Here is an 11,916-nt window from a genome sequence, read left to right as displayed (position 1 = left end):
TCTCTCTCTCTCTCTCTCTCTCTCTCTCTCTCTCTCTCTCTCTATATATATATATATATATATATATATATATATATATATATAAATTGATTTTAAAACCTTGAATTTCAGATTCATTCCCTTCCTCCCTTGTCACCCACCCTTACTGGGAAGATAAGCAGTTCAGTATAGGTTGTACATGTGTGGCTAATGCAAAACACTAACATAGTAGATATATTGTAAAAGGCTGACTATATTTCCCTCCCTCCTATCCCACCTCCCACTTGTTTTATTCTCTACTTTGATCCCATCCCTTTTCAAAAGTGGGTGCTCCCAACTTCCCTCCCCCCCTGCCTGCCCTTCCTTCCTCATCCCCCCTCTCATCCCCTTCTCCCCCACTACTCTCCTGGAGGGTGAGATACGCTATTTATTGTGTATTTCATTCCCTCCTCAAGCCAAATTCAATGGGAATAAGGTTGATCCCTTCCCTTTTGCCTTCCTATTATTCCCCTCCATTGTAACCATTTTCCCTTGCCTCTTCTATATGAGATAGTTTACCCCATTCTGTCTCTCCCCATCTCCTCTCATTATATTCCTCTCTCACCTCTTAATTTCACCTTTCAAGTATCATCTCTTCCCATTAAATTTGTCCTGTGCCCTCTGTCTATGCATACCTGTAAACATATATACACACATTCACATATGTATTTACATGCCCATATATATATATATATATTTGTATTCCCTTCAGCTACTGAGAAAATTTTCATAAGTTATAATTATTGTTTTTCCATGCAGGAATGTTAATAGTTCAACTTTGTTAAGTATCTGAGTACGGAACCGATCCTGGGTCCTCCTGACTCCGGGGCCAGTGCTCTTACTCACTGTGACACTTAGCTGCCCCAGCAGACAGTCTTAAATGTAGTGACACTTTAACACAGCCTCTAGGAGAGCAGAGAAGTGGGAAGTTGAAAGAGAAGGGTTACAGGGTGCCCACTTAGAGATGGGAAACTCATAAGTAGCTTTCACAAGGGAGAACATAGTAGCAGAATCTCCGGGAACCAAGATGGTGTGGTATGCAGTAAGTTACTATAACTGTCCCATATTCACCTCCAAACAACCATAAAATAGCACCCCAAAACTAATCCTGAAACAGCAGAAGCAGCAAAAACCTGTTTGTCAAAGTATGCTTAATATCTCATGTCATAAAAATGTGATTTCATGATGAATGAGAGAATATATATTGAAATCTTTTGAACTCAGTGACAAATTATATTTTAAAAAATTAAGAAAAAGGAGGATACCAAACATCTTTCAAATATTTAAAAAGTTATGATTTATGTCAGAATAAATTCAATTAATTTACTTTTCCATACAAAATTCATATATATATATATATATATATATATTAGAGTAATAAGTGTTACAAATGATTAGTCTATTTTTGCTAAGATGGATGTGATTTATGAAATAGTAATTTGGGGTGGGCATGAAGAAATATCTCAGTAGTTTTAATAGATAAAGCAAATAGTGGAAAACAATAAATTGTCCATTTATTTAAACTGTCAGTGAGTCCATGGGCCCTGGAGCACAGCAAATCCCATTCTCCATTAGGGACCCCTCTGTTCTGTACCCATGCACGCAGTATCAGGCTTTCAGTGCTAAAGAAGTCTATGGACTTTCACTCTTTTTTTATAGGACATTCCAAAGTTATTTCATGCCACTTGGAATTTTAGAAGAAGAAACAGCAAGAAACTGAAACACTTCCTTTTAAAAGATCCATTGATGTTGAATCATTGTTCTTGAATAAGACTAAAAGTGAACAGAGAAATGAGGACTAGAGAAATGTTCTATGTAAGCAACTATTATGATTCCAGAAGATCAATGAAACTCAAGGGGGAAAATGAGACGTTTTTTCAGACATGGCCAATGTTTCAATTTATTTTACTTGACCTTGACTATTTGTTACAAATAGGTTTTGCTTTTCCTTTTCATTTTATTCTCAATTTTTAAATGGTAGGAGAAAAGACTATCAATGTAATTCAAGGAACATTTATTACTCACCTTGCCATGGACTGTGATAACTTCAGGGAATATAAATAAGAAAAAGAAACAGTTAATGTCCTCAAGGATATTAGAATTTAATAGAAGAAAACAACACACAAAAAGCAGCTGAAAACTGAGGGCATCAAACATGAGTGAGTATCTCGGGGGGGAATGGGTAGGATGGAATAGTCCCATGCAATCAGAGCCAAGCAGAGCCACTGATAGAAAATGGAGTTACCTGAAAGGCTATGAGCACAGGATTAAGGAAAGCTTTTGAAGGAGTGCAATACTGTCAGTTAGAGGGAAGAGGTAACAGAGAGTGAATTGAAAATTTGTTGAATAATAACTATGGACAAAGTTTCCAAAAAAGAAAAGAAAGCAGATATAGTCATTGAATTATTATTATTATGTTTTCCAGAAAAGAAGTAAAGCAAAAAGGAAATGCAAATAAAAAGGAAAGCAAAAATTAAAAAAACATATTTCATGTAATAAAGTTTTACAGTTTCATGTGCAATCCACTTTTTTTTGTCTTATTTTATTAACTTCGTATTTTTTTTCTTTTTTGGTGTTTGTTAACTTTGTAATAAAACAATTAAAAACGTGAAGAAATGTTTTATGTGATTGCATATATATAACATATCTGATTGCTTACTCTCTCAGGGAGGTGTAGTGGAGAGAGGCATAGTGTTTGGAATTCACAACAATAAAGAAATTAAAATTATTTTAACATGCAATTTGGGATTTATACACACATGTAAAGAGAGAGACAGAGACAGGGACATACAGAGAGACAGAGACAGAGAGAAGATAGAGGCAGAGAGAGACAGAGAAGAGACAGAGATCAAGAGAGATAGAGAGACAGAAGAGAGGGATAAAAGGATCCAGGACAGAGGTTAGGAGGATTCCAATTCAAATAGCTCAACACTTGTATGGTAATCCATGGCACTATGTACAAAGCAGGTCAATAACATTAGTGCAACAGTAGAAAAAGAATCATGAAAGAGGGATTTCAGGAAAACCCTTATAGGGGAAAGAATGAGGGTTTGAAAAGTTATTATTTAGACCAAACATGAAATAGAGAACAATTTGAAATGCAAAATGGATAATTTTGATGGCATTAAATTGAAAAGTTTTTGCACAAACTATGCCAATGAAAACAAGATTAGAAGGAAAGAAGAAAACTGGGAAAGAATTTTTACAATCAGCATCTCTGATAAAGGCCTCATTTCTAAAATGTGAACAGGTAGTTTTCAGAGGAAGAAATTAAAGCTATCTATAGTCATATAAAAATACTCTAAATAACTACTTATTATAAAAATGCAAATCAAAACATCTCTTAGGTACCACATCACACCTAAAAGATTGACTAACACGACAAAACAGGAAAATGATAAATGTTAGAGATGTGGGAAAATAACAACACTAATTCATTGTTGGTAGAGTTGTTAACTGATACAACCATTCTGGAGGGTAATTTGGCACTATATTCAAAGGGTTATAAAGATGGGCATACCCTTTGACCCAGCAATAGCACTTCTAGGGCTATATCGCAAAGAGATCATAAAAATTGGAAAAGGACCAATATGTAAAAAAAAAAATAAATATTTATAGCAGCTCATTTTGTGGTGGCCAAGAAGTAGAAATTGAGGGTATGTCCATCAATTGGGGAATGCTTGAACAAGCTGTAGTATATGAATGTAATGGAATACTATAAGAGATGATGAGCAGGTGGACTTCAGAAAAACCTGGAAAGACTTATATGAACTGATGCTGAGTGAAGTGAGAAGAACCCAGAGAACACTGTACACAGTAACAGCTGCAGTGTGCAATGACTGACCTTGATACATTTAGCTCTTCTCAGCAATGGAAAGACCTAAAACAATTCCGAAAGACTTATGATGGAAAATGCCATCCACATCTAGAGAAAGAACTATGAAGTCTGAATGCAGATCAAAATATACTACTTGTTCTCTTTTATGGGGAAGGATTTATGGAATTTCCCTTAGGAACTGGAGTTAGTCTTTTTGTTTGATAGTAGAGAGCAGTTTTTACAGGAAATGAGCACTATAAGAAGCAGGAAATTGGATTCTTGTAAATTCTAGTGAATTGCATATTCTTGGGGAAAAGGACCGATAGGACTTGCCCTGAAAGTAGCTCCAAAGAATTCTGGACAGGGATGTCATCACATACAATTAGATAATTAATCAGTTGGATAGTTTTAGTAATAACAGAGATTCCCATTTGGCCACTCCTTTATCTTTCCTTAGGTATTTAGCTTGCCGAGAATTTTATTTTGGTCTCTTTGGGCACTGTCCCCTAAGCATCTATTTCAAACTTGTGCTAAAGTGGAGTGGGTTTTATATTCCTTAGTGCCTTCTGAATCTGCCTCTCCATGACATGTGACACCTTGGCCACATGCAGTGAATTTATTCTTCTGAGTAGGTTTCAATCACAGTAGAAAAGACATCTTCTGTATTTCTAGAAAGGCTGGATCAGCATTGAGAGTTCTGAAGAATCTTACATTTTGTGTAGAGTTGAGTGAAGAGATTTCTCAGACCTAAAATCAGTAGAATGTCTCCATATCTAAAAGACAAGGTCATATTTGAATCACTAGGTAGAAAATCGTTCCAGACATGTCCCTTTGGCTGACAATGAACAGGAATTTCAGAGAGGGTCTGAGAAAGAATGCAATTGTGTGAGAGGTAGTGGGCAAGCCTGGACACGCTGTCAGCATGAATTCATTACTTCCCAGGTTTTAGGCAAACTATGTAAGATATTTTGGATAAATTTTCAGCAGCAACCTATCAAGGATTGTCTAAATAGTAAGTATCTTTGTTTTTTCAATATCTTTTAAATCTTCTTTACCTTGTTATTTTGTCAAAACTCTCTGTATGTATCTGTGTGCATGTGTGTGTGTGTGTGTGTTCCTTCTTAAACATGATCACACATATTTACATGTCCTCACAAAAGGAATTCTGTTTGTGGAAATAACACAATAAAAATGAAATATGATCTCTAATTTGTCATTTTATTCTCAACTGAAAATTTATTAGTTCTGTCATATGTGGGAATAGTGTTAAAATTGTTTTTCTTTGTCCTCTAATCCATGGTATTATAGATTTTGAGCTGGAAAAACATTAGAGGTCATCAGGTTCAATCCTCTTAATTGTTTAGGTGAGAAAACTGAAGAACAAAAGAGGTTAAGTGACTTTCCTAAGGTCAAACAGATGTTCAGTAACAAAGCCAAGTTTTAGGTGAAAGTCAAATATAGCATTCTTTCCACTATAACATGTTGCTTTCAACTATGAATTAAAAAATCTTCCATAAAAGCTCATTGAACATGACAAGATCATTGCTTTATTTTCCTTAGAAAGTAAGATAATGTGGAATGAGAATAAGAGAGCCTGCCGTTAAGTTCTGTCTTTGGCATTTAGAAGCCATACGACACAGGACAAGTGACTTCCCTTCTCTATATCTGTTTCTCAATGGTTGAAATGAGGAAAATGGACAAAATAATCTCAAAGTTTTGCTTCAGTTTTAAATTCTAGAATCCCTTAACTGAATTCATAGAATGAAAATGAACTTGAAGCTTGAAATCCCCATCTTGAAAGGAGGAAAGAGAAAGACAATTTCTCAGAGGAATGAGGAAAAGATGACCTCTGAAGTAATAATGAAGAATGTTATGAAACAACCTAGAAAAAATTATATAAAATTTCACTAGAATCCCCTGGGAACTTGTCTTTCTATCAGATTAATAATAATGGATAAAATTTGTAAAACAGTTCTTCCTATTATTAACCTGAAATTACTGTCCAAAATACAGAAGTAAATCACTGCCCTCAACATTGAAATAGTAAGTATATACATCTATATCATTCTCCCAGTGATCACAATATATACTTAATTATTATTTATTGAATGGAAATTAAACACTGGGGATTTCATGAAAGAAAAGGAAGGAAATGAGAGGAAGTAATAGCCACAGAATCTTGAAGACTTCTTTGGTCTCCATTTTTTTTCCTGATATTTTCTAAAGAAATATCATAGAAGTGAGTCTTGATTAGACTATGATAAATGATAGGGAAGGGAATCTAAAATAAGTGTGGAAGCTATAAAAGATTCCCATAAAGCATAGTATGAAGCATGGTTAAGAGAATCAGAAAAAAAAACAATGAAATAGAATCAGTGAAGTTCCAAGAAACAGAGGAAGTCAGTTGATTTCATCAGGATAGGTGAGCATTCAGAATAATGCCATCTGTTTATAATCTCAATGCTATAGATAACGAATTCAATTCCATCCTGTCTTTTACTCTCATATTTCTTGAGCCTTTGCCCCACATTTCTTCTTGCCTGCTGATGAGCGGGGCTAGTGAAAGTCATGAAACTGAGCTACTGATAAGACCCAGGATATGACTATCCCTGTGTATGACCAAGATAGAAGAGAAGACCATGGGATTTAAGATGACTGAGGAACTAGCAAGTTAAGGTATTTGAGGAATACCTGTAGATATGTATGTAGTGATTTATCATTACCAAAGTACTAATATCTCTGATAAAGTAGAAAATAATATTTAATAAAACTGTAAGCCTTTAAACATGAGGAACATTCAAGCTTAAATAGAGCATGTATGATATTGCTGGCCAGGTATACTAGGCTTGATAAAGATACACACAAGATAAAGAAGGGAAAGGAATAAACTAGGATATAATGTTTACTATGTGTCAGACACTATGGTAAGCAATTTTTACAAGTAATTTCTCATTTGAGACTCATAACAATCCTACAAGGTAGATAATATCATAAGCATAATTTTACAATTGAGGAAACTGAGATTAAGTGTCTTATCTAAGGTCACACAGCTAGTAAGTATCTACGGTGAGACAGTGAGAAAAAATAAAGTAGAGACACCAACTTTAGGGAAAGAAATAAGCAACAGTGACTGAGGTTGAAAGTGCAGAATAAGGGAATGCTTAGGTATATGAGCCAGACATAAGGTGGCAGAAGGAAGGGGGAGGGGGTGTTAGCAATGTTCCAGTATTGTTTCCATATTATCACCATCATTGAAATGTGAGCCCCTTGAGTGCAAAACCTGTGGTTTTTGTTGTTTTTTAAACTTTTTTTGTATCCTGAGTACTAACCAAAGTGCCTGACACAGAGTAAGCACATAAAATTGCCTATTGATAGATGACTGATAGAAAGTGTGTGTGTGTGTGTGTGTGTGTGAGTGCGTATGTGTGTGAGAGACAGAGATATAGAATGTGTCAGAGAGACAGACAGACTGATGATAGATTGGTGGACAAACTGATTGATACCAGAACAAGCTACAGAAGGGGTGTGTTATAGTACAAACAACATTAGATTTGGATATAAAACAACTGTTTGTACTCCGATCTGCTCTTTATTATCCTGATGTCTTTGGACAAATTCCTTCACCTCTCTGCTCAGTTTCCTCATATGTAAAATGAAGAGTGGATCATATGATCCATAAGGACCTTCCCAACTTTAAGTTCTATTATCTAATAACCCACACTGGCAAACATTTAATTCCTTTCATAAAATATTTCAACATAAACTATTAGCAATCTTTTTCTTTTCTTATCACCTATCCTCCCTAGAAATATAGGATAGGTAATAATGACAGGAGATTAAGTGTGAATGACAGGAGAGCATGTCCTTAACCTCATGGTTACCATTTAGTAAATGTATATGGCACATACAAAACTGGAAAATTCGTGGTGATATATGGTAAAAGAATCAAAGAAGCACAATGTGCTGTTAGGTTGCAGGCAGTGAAGTTTATTACTTACTAGAGGACTATGATGACCTCCCTATTAGAGATAGGCAAACTGAAGCTGACTTAAATTAAGCATCATGGAATAGGTTGGGATGGAGGTGGGGGAGGGGAATGGGATATTTCATGCATAAGGAAGGAAGACTCTGAGCAAAGTATAAAATTTGAAGCATATGCTGAAGTACATGTCAAGTTGCTTTGTCTTGACTGCAGGGTACCATGTACAAAAGATGGTATTATAAGATAAGCCTAAAAGAGAATAATATTTATATTTTTAATATAAAAAGAGGAGATTGGGGGGGCATAATCACAGATGACCCTTAAATGATAGACTAAGGAGAAAAAAGTTCTTATTTTATTTGGAGGCATATGGAACTTAACTGCAATCAGTCTTGTATTTTATTTGGGTGTATATATATATATATCTTATATATATTATATATAAGATATATATATATAATCTTAACCCAGTTGGGAAGATACTTAAAACATCAACTGTATCATATTTATCTTTGTGACCCCCATTATACCTACTATAGTAACATAACAGCATCTTTAAAAATGTTTCAATAATTGAATGAATTAATTCTAATACTTCATTTCTCTTCCATTTCAAGTGTAGCCCATACATAAATTTTCTGTTTCTTTCTTTTTTTTGTTATCTTCCCTTTTATTTTTATTGCAGGTCTACTAAAGAAGAGAGAAAACAAATATGAAAAATCACACACAGGTGACAAAGTTCATCCTCCTGGGCTTGTCAGATGACTCAGACCTTCAAATGGTCATTTTCTTCTTTCTCTTACTGGCCTACATCCTCAGCATTGTGGGGAATGTGACTATCATCATCCTCACCCTGCTGGATTCTCACCTCCAGACCCCAATGTATTTCTTCCTCCGAAATTTCTCCTTCTTAGAAATTTCCTTTACAACTGCTAGTGTTCCCAGATTCTTGGGCACCATCATTACTGAGGACAAGACCATTTCCTACAATAGCTGTATGGCTCAGTTTTTTTCGTCATTCTCTTGGGAGTAACTGAGTTTTACCTTCTAGCTGCCATGTCCTATGACCGCTATGTTGCCATTTGCAAACCCCTACGTTACACAACCATCATGAGTGGCAGAGTCTGCACACTGCTTGTGTTTTGCTCTTGGATGGTTTCATTTATTATCATCTTCATAGTAGTCATTCTGATGCAGAAGCTTGACTATTGTGCTAATATCATTGACCATTTCATTTGTGACTATTCTCCCCTCTTACAACTGTCCTGTACAGATACACAATTCTTAGAAACAATGGGCTTTTCCTGGGCTGTGGTGACTCTTATGTTTACACTGGCATTAGTAATTCTGTCCTACACATATATCATCCGGACAATTCTGAGGATCCCCTCTGTCAGTCAGAGGAAAAAGGCCTTTTCCACCTGTTCTTCCCACATGATTGTCATCTCCATTTCTTATGGCAGCTGCATCTTCATGTACCTCAAACCCTCAGCAAAGGACAGAGTCTCTTTGAGCAAGGGTGTTGCTGTGCTGAATACATCAGTAGCCCCAATGTTGAATCCATTCATTTATAGTCTAAGGAATCAGCAAGTGAAACAAGCCTTCATGAATATGATACGGAAGATTGTATTTTCTTCAAACAAAGGAAAAGATTTGTCAACCTGAATAAAAAGATGCTATTAGAAGTAAAGATTTCTGACAGTGTGCCCCACGGTTGTATCACCTCATTCCTATCTCTGTATATTTTTCTTTCTGATACTTCAAGACATTTTTTAAAATTTGCAGATCAAATTCATGCACCAAATTTGCTTGTATTTAATTTGTATACATTTATATATGTATGTGTTGTCTTTTTCAACAGAATATAAGCTCCTTTAGGATAGGGACTATTTAATTTCCTGTCTTTATATTCTTTTTACATAGCACAGTGCCTCATGTAAAGTGGGTAGATTATTTTTTAAAGATATATTTAAATTCTTATTGGTTGATTAATTTTTAGAAGTGGGTATTCCTTCCAATAATCTATTTCACAACATGTCTCTATCTAAAAAAAAAACATCCTTCTTTTGCTATCTACTCCCCAAAAATGAATCATTGCTTTATACCTTACTATTGATAAACCTCACCGTTATGAAGACCTTAATCAAATACTTTCTGCTTTCATAGGACCTAGAATCATAGAACATAAAATCTGTCAGAACTTATGTTACAGTAGCATAGCATTTAAGACGTCACTGTCACCTCCATATGTAGACAAGGCTTTACAGTTGTTTCCTGGACGATTGTTTTTCTTAGACAAATGTTCGAGTCAATTTGTAAACTCATCAATTTAGGACTTTGTGCCAATGATGCACATTGCAATTCATCCTGGCCTGCCCATATTGTGGGATTCTTGTCCATATTCTCCTAAAAGATTTTTAGAGGAAGTTCATTCACCCAACATGCTGGAGTTCTTCCTAGCTTTCTTATGAAATCACCAAGGCATGATTAGAGCACACTGATGACTTATCTGACATCCCTTGCTTTTGCCACAGAACTAGTCCATTTTCTTTTCCTATCACAATATATCTTAATGGCATCTTTACACTTATGTATCTTTAGAGACTGCTTAGTATCTTGCAGGTCACTCACATCTACCACGCACCACTTTTTTCTCCTTTGTGTGACTTCCATACAGCAATATTTCATGCAGCATCACTCAATACCTTTCCTTCCATCCTGCCCATTAGTCTCTTAGGTGACAGAAGACTCAGACCCTAATCAGTTACCTCTGCAATACCTCTTAGATGCTTTTAGCTTCCTTTCTCACCTGCCACCAACTATTGTCCCTTTGGCTTTTGTTCTCTTCTGCAGTAATAATTATGTGGAGGTTTAAAGCAAATGTGAACATATAGAGAAAACTCTCTGCAGTCCTTCTTCAAATTCTTTCATCCCAATTCCCCTCAATTTCACCCCAGTCACATCCCAGTCCAATACTTTCTACCTTTTCCACTGAGTCCATTGCAATCCATTCCACATTTTACATACTACTGCTCATTCATCACCTTTTTCTCTCATGAACCTTCCACACTAGCTTTCATTTAGACCATGCTCCTCTCTGTAGTACTGGTTCACTTTGTTTCCCCATACTCTTTCAAGTTGATCCTAGAGAAGGAGGCAGAAAACTCCTTGTTCTTCCTTTGCTTCCTTGTGTACACTTTTTTTTAAAGTCTACTCAATTAAATTTTTCCACTCAATCATAATTATGGTACCAGCCCCAGATCATTCTTCCTCCTTCATGAAGGAGTTCAACAATTGGTTTACCATCTTCTTCTCTTGCCCAACTCCTTTTAATAGATAACTTTACTATTCATGTAGATTCTCCCTGAATCTACCTAAACTGCCTTTGTCTGAATCTCCTTAAACTCCATGACCTACCCCTTCACTCCCCCTCAGACACATTAGGGATATTTATCCACTAGATTTTGTCATTAGTACACTATTTCCCTAATTAGAAACCTAACTTTCCCTTACTTGATCATAACTTCTATTCATAAAGTCCTGTTACACTTCTCCTTCTGCTTCATCCCTACTAAACATATCCATCTTCCATATCATGACCTTAATTCAACTACCATTCAGTATTTCTTAGGCCCTTATCCCCGTTATGATTTTCCTTTACTCCTTCCAAAGTTTTAAACTGAGTGCTAGCCTTTTCAACTCTACACTGTTCTTGAATCCTCTGTCCCTTTGATATTTTCTTGCCAAACCTTAGCCCATCATAAGCCTCTTCTTCTCCTCATTAGCTGCTGAATGAAATTGGGAGTAAATCTCACAAGTGTCTAACTTGACACATTATAAAATCATGTTATCAAATAGGAACTTGGCTTTCACTCCAGCAAGACAGTACTACTTCCCTTACTGGCTAAATTCTTCCTTTCCTTTCCTTCCTTCCTTCCTTCCTTCTTTCCTTCCTTCCTTCCTTCCTTCCTTCCTTCCTTCCTTCCTTCCTTCCTTCCTTCCTTCCTTCCTTCCTTCCTTCCTTCCTTCCTTCCTTCCTTCCTTCCTTCCTTCCTTCCTTCCTTCCTTCCTTCCTTCCTTCCTCCTTTCCTCTCTTCCT

General features: G+C 35.9%; 1 pseudogene; it reads left to right on the top strand.

The window, feature by feature from the left end:
* The first annotated feature begins 8,529 nt into the window (after positions 1 to 8,529).
* LOC138167836 (olfactory receptor 6C1-like) lies at positions 8,530 to 9,483 on the top strand (annotated as a pseudogene).
* Positions 9,484 to 11,916: the final 2,433 nt, after the last annotated feature.

The sequence above is a fragment of the Petaurus breviceps genome, unplaced genomic scaffold (genome assembly GCF_028583685.1).
Source record: "Petaurus breviceps papuanus isolate PSGF00001 unplaced genomic scaffold, PetGlider_PUasm1.0 313, whole genome shotgun sequence".
NCBI classification, from domain to species: Eukaryota; Metazoa; Chordata; class Mammalia; order Diprotodontia; family Petauridae; genus Petaurus; species Petaurus breviceps.
This window is presented reverse-complemented; position numbering and strand designations above follow the sequence as displayed.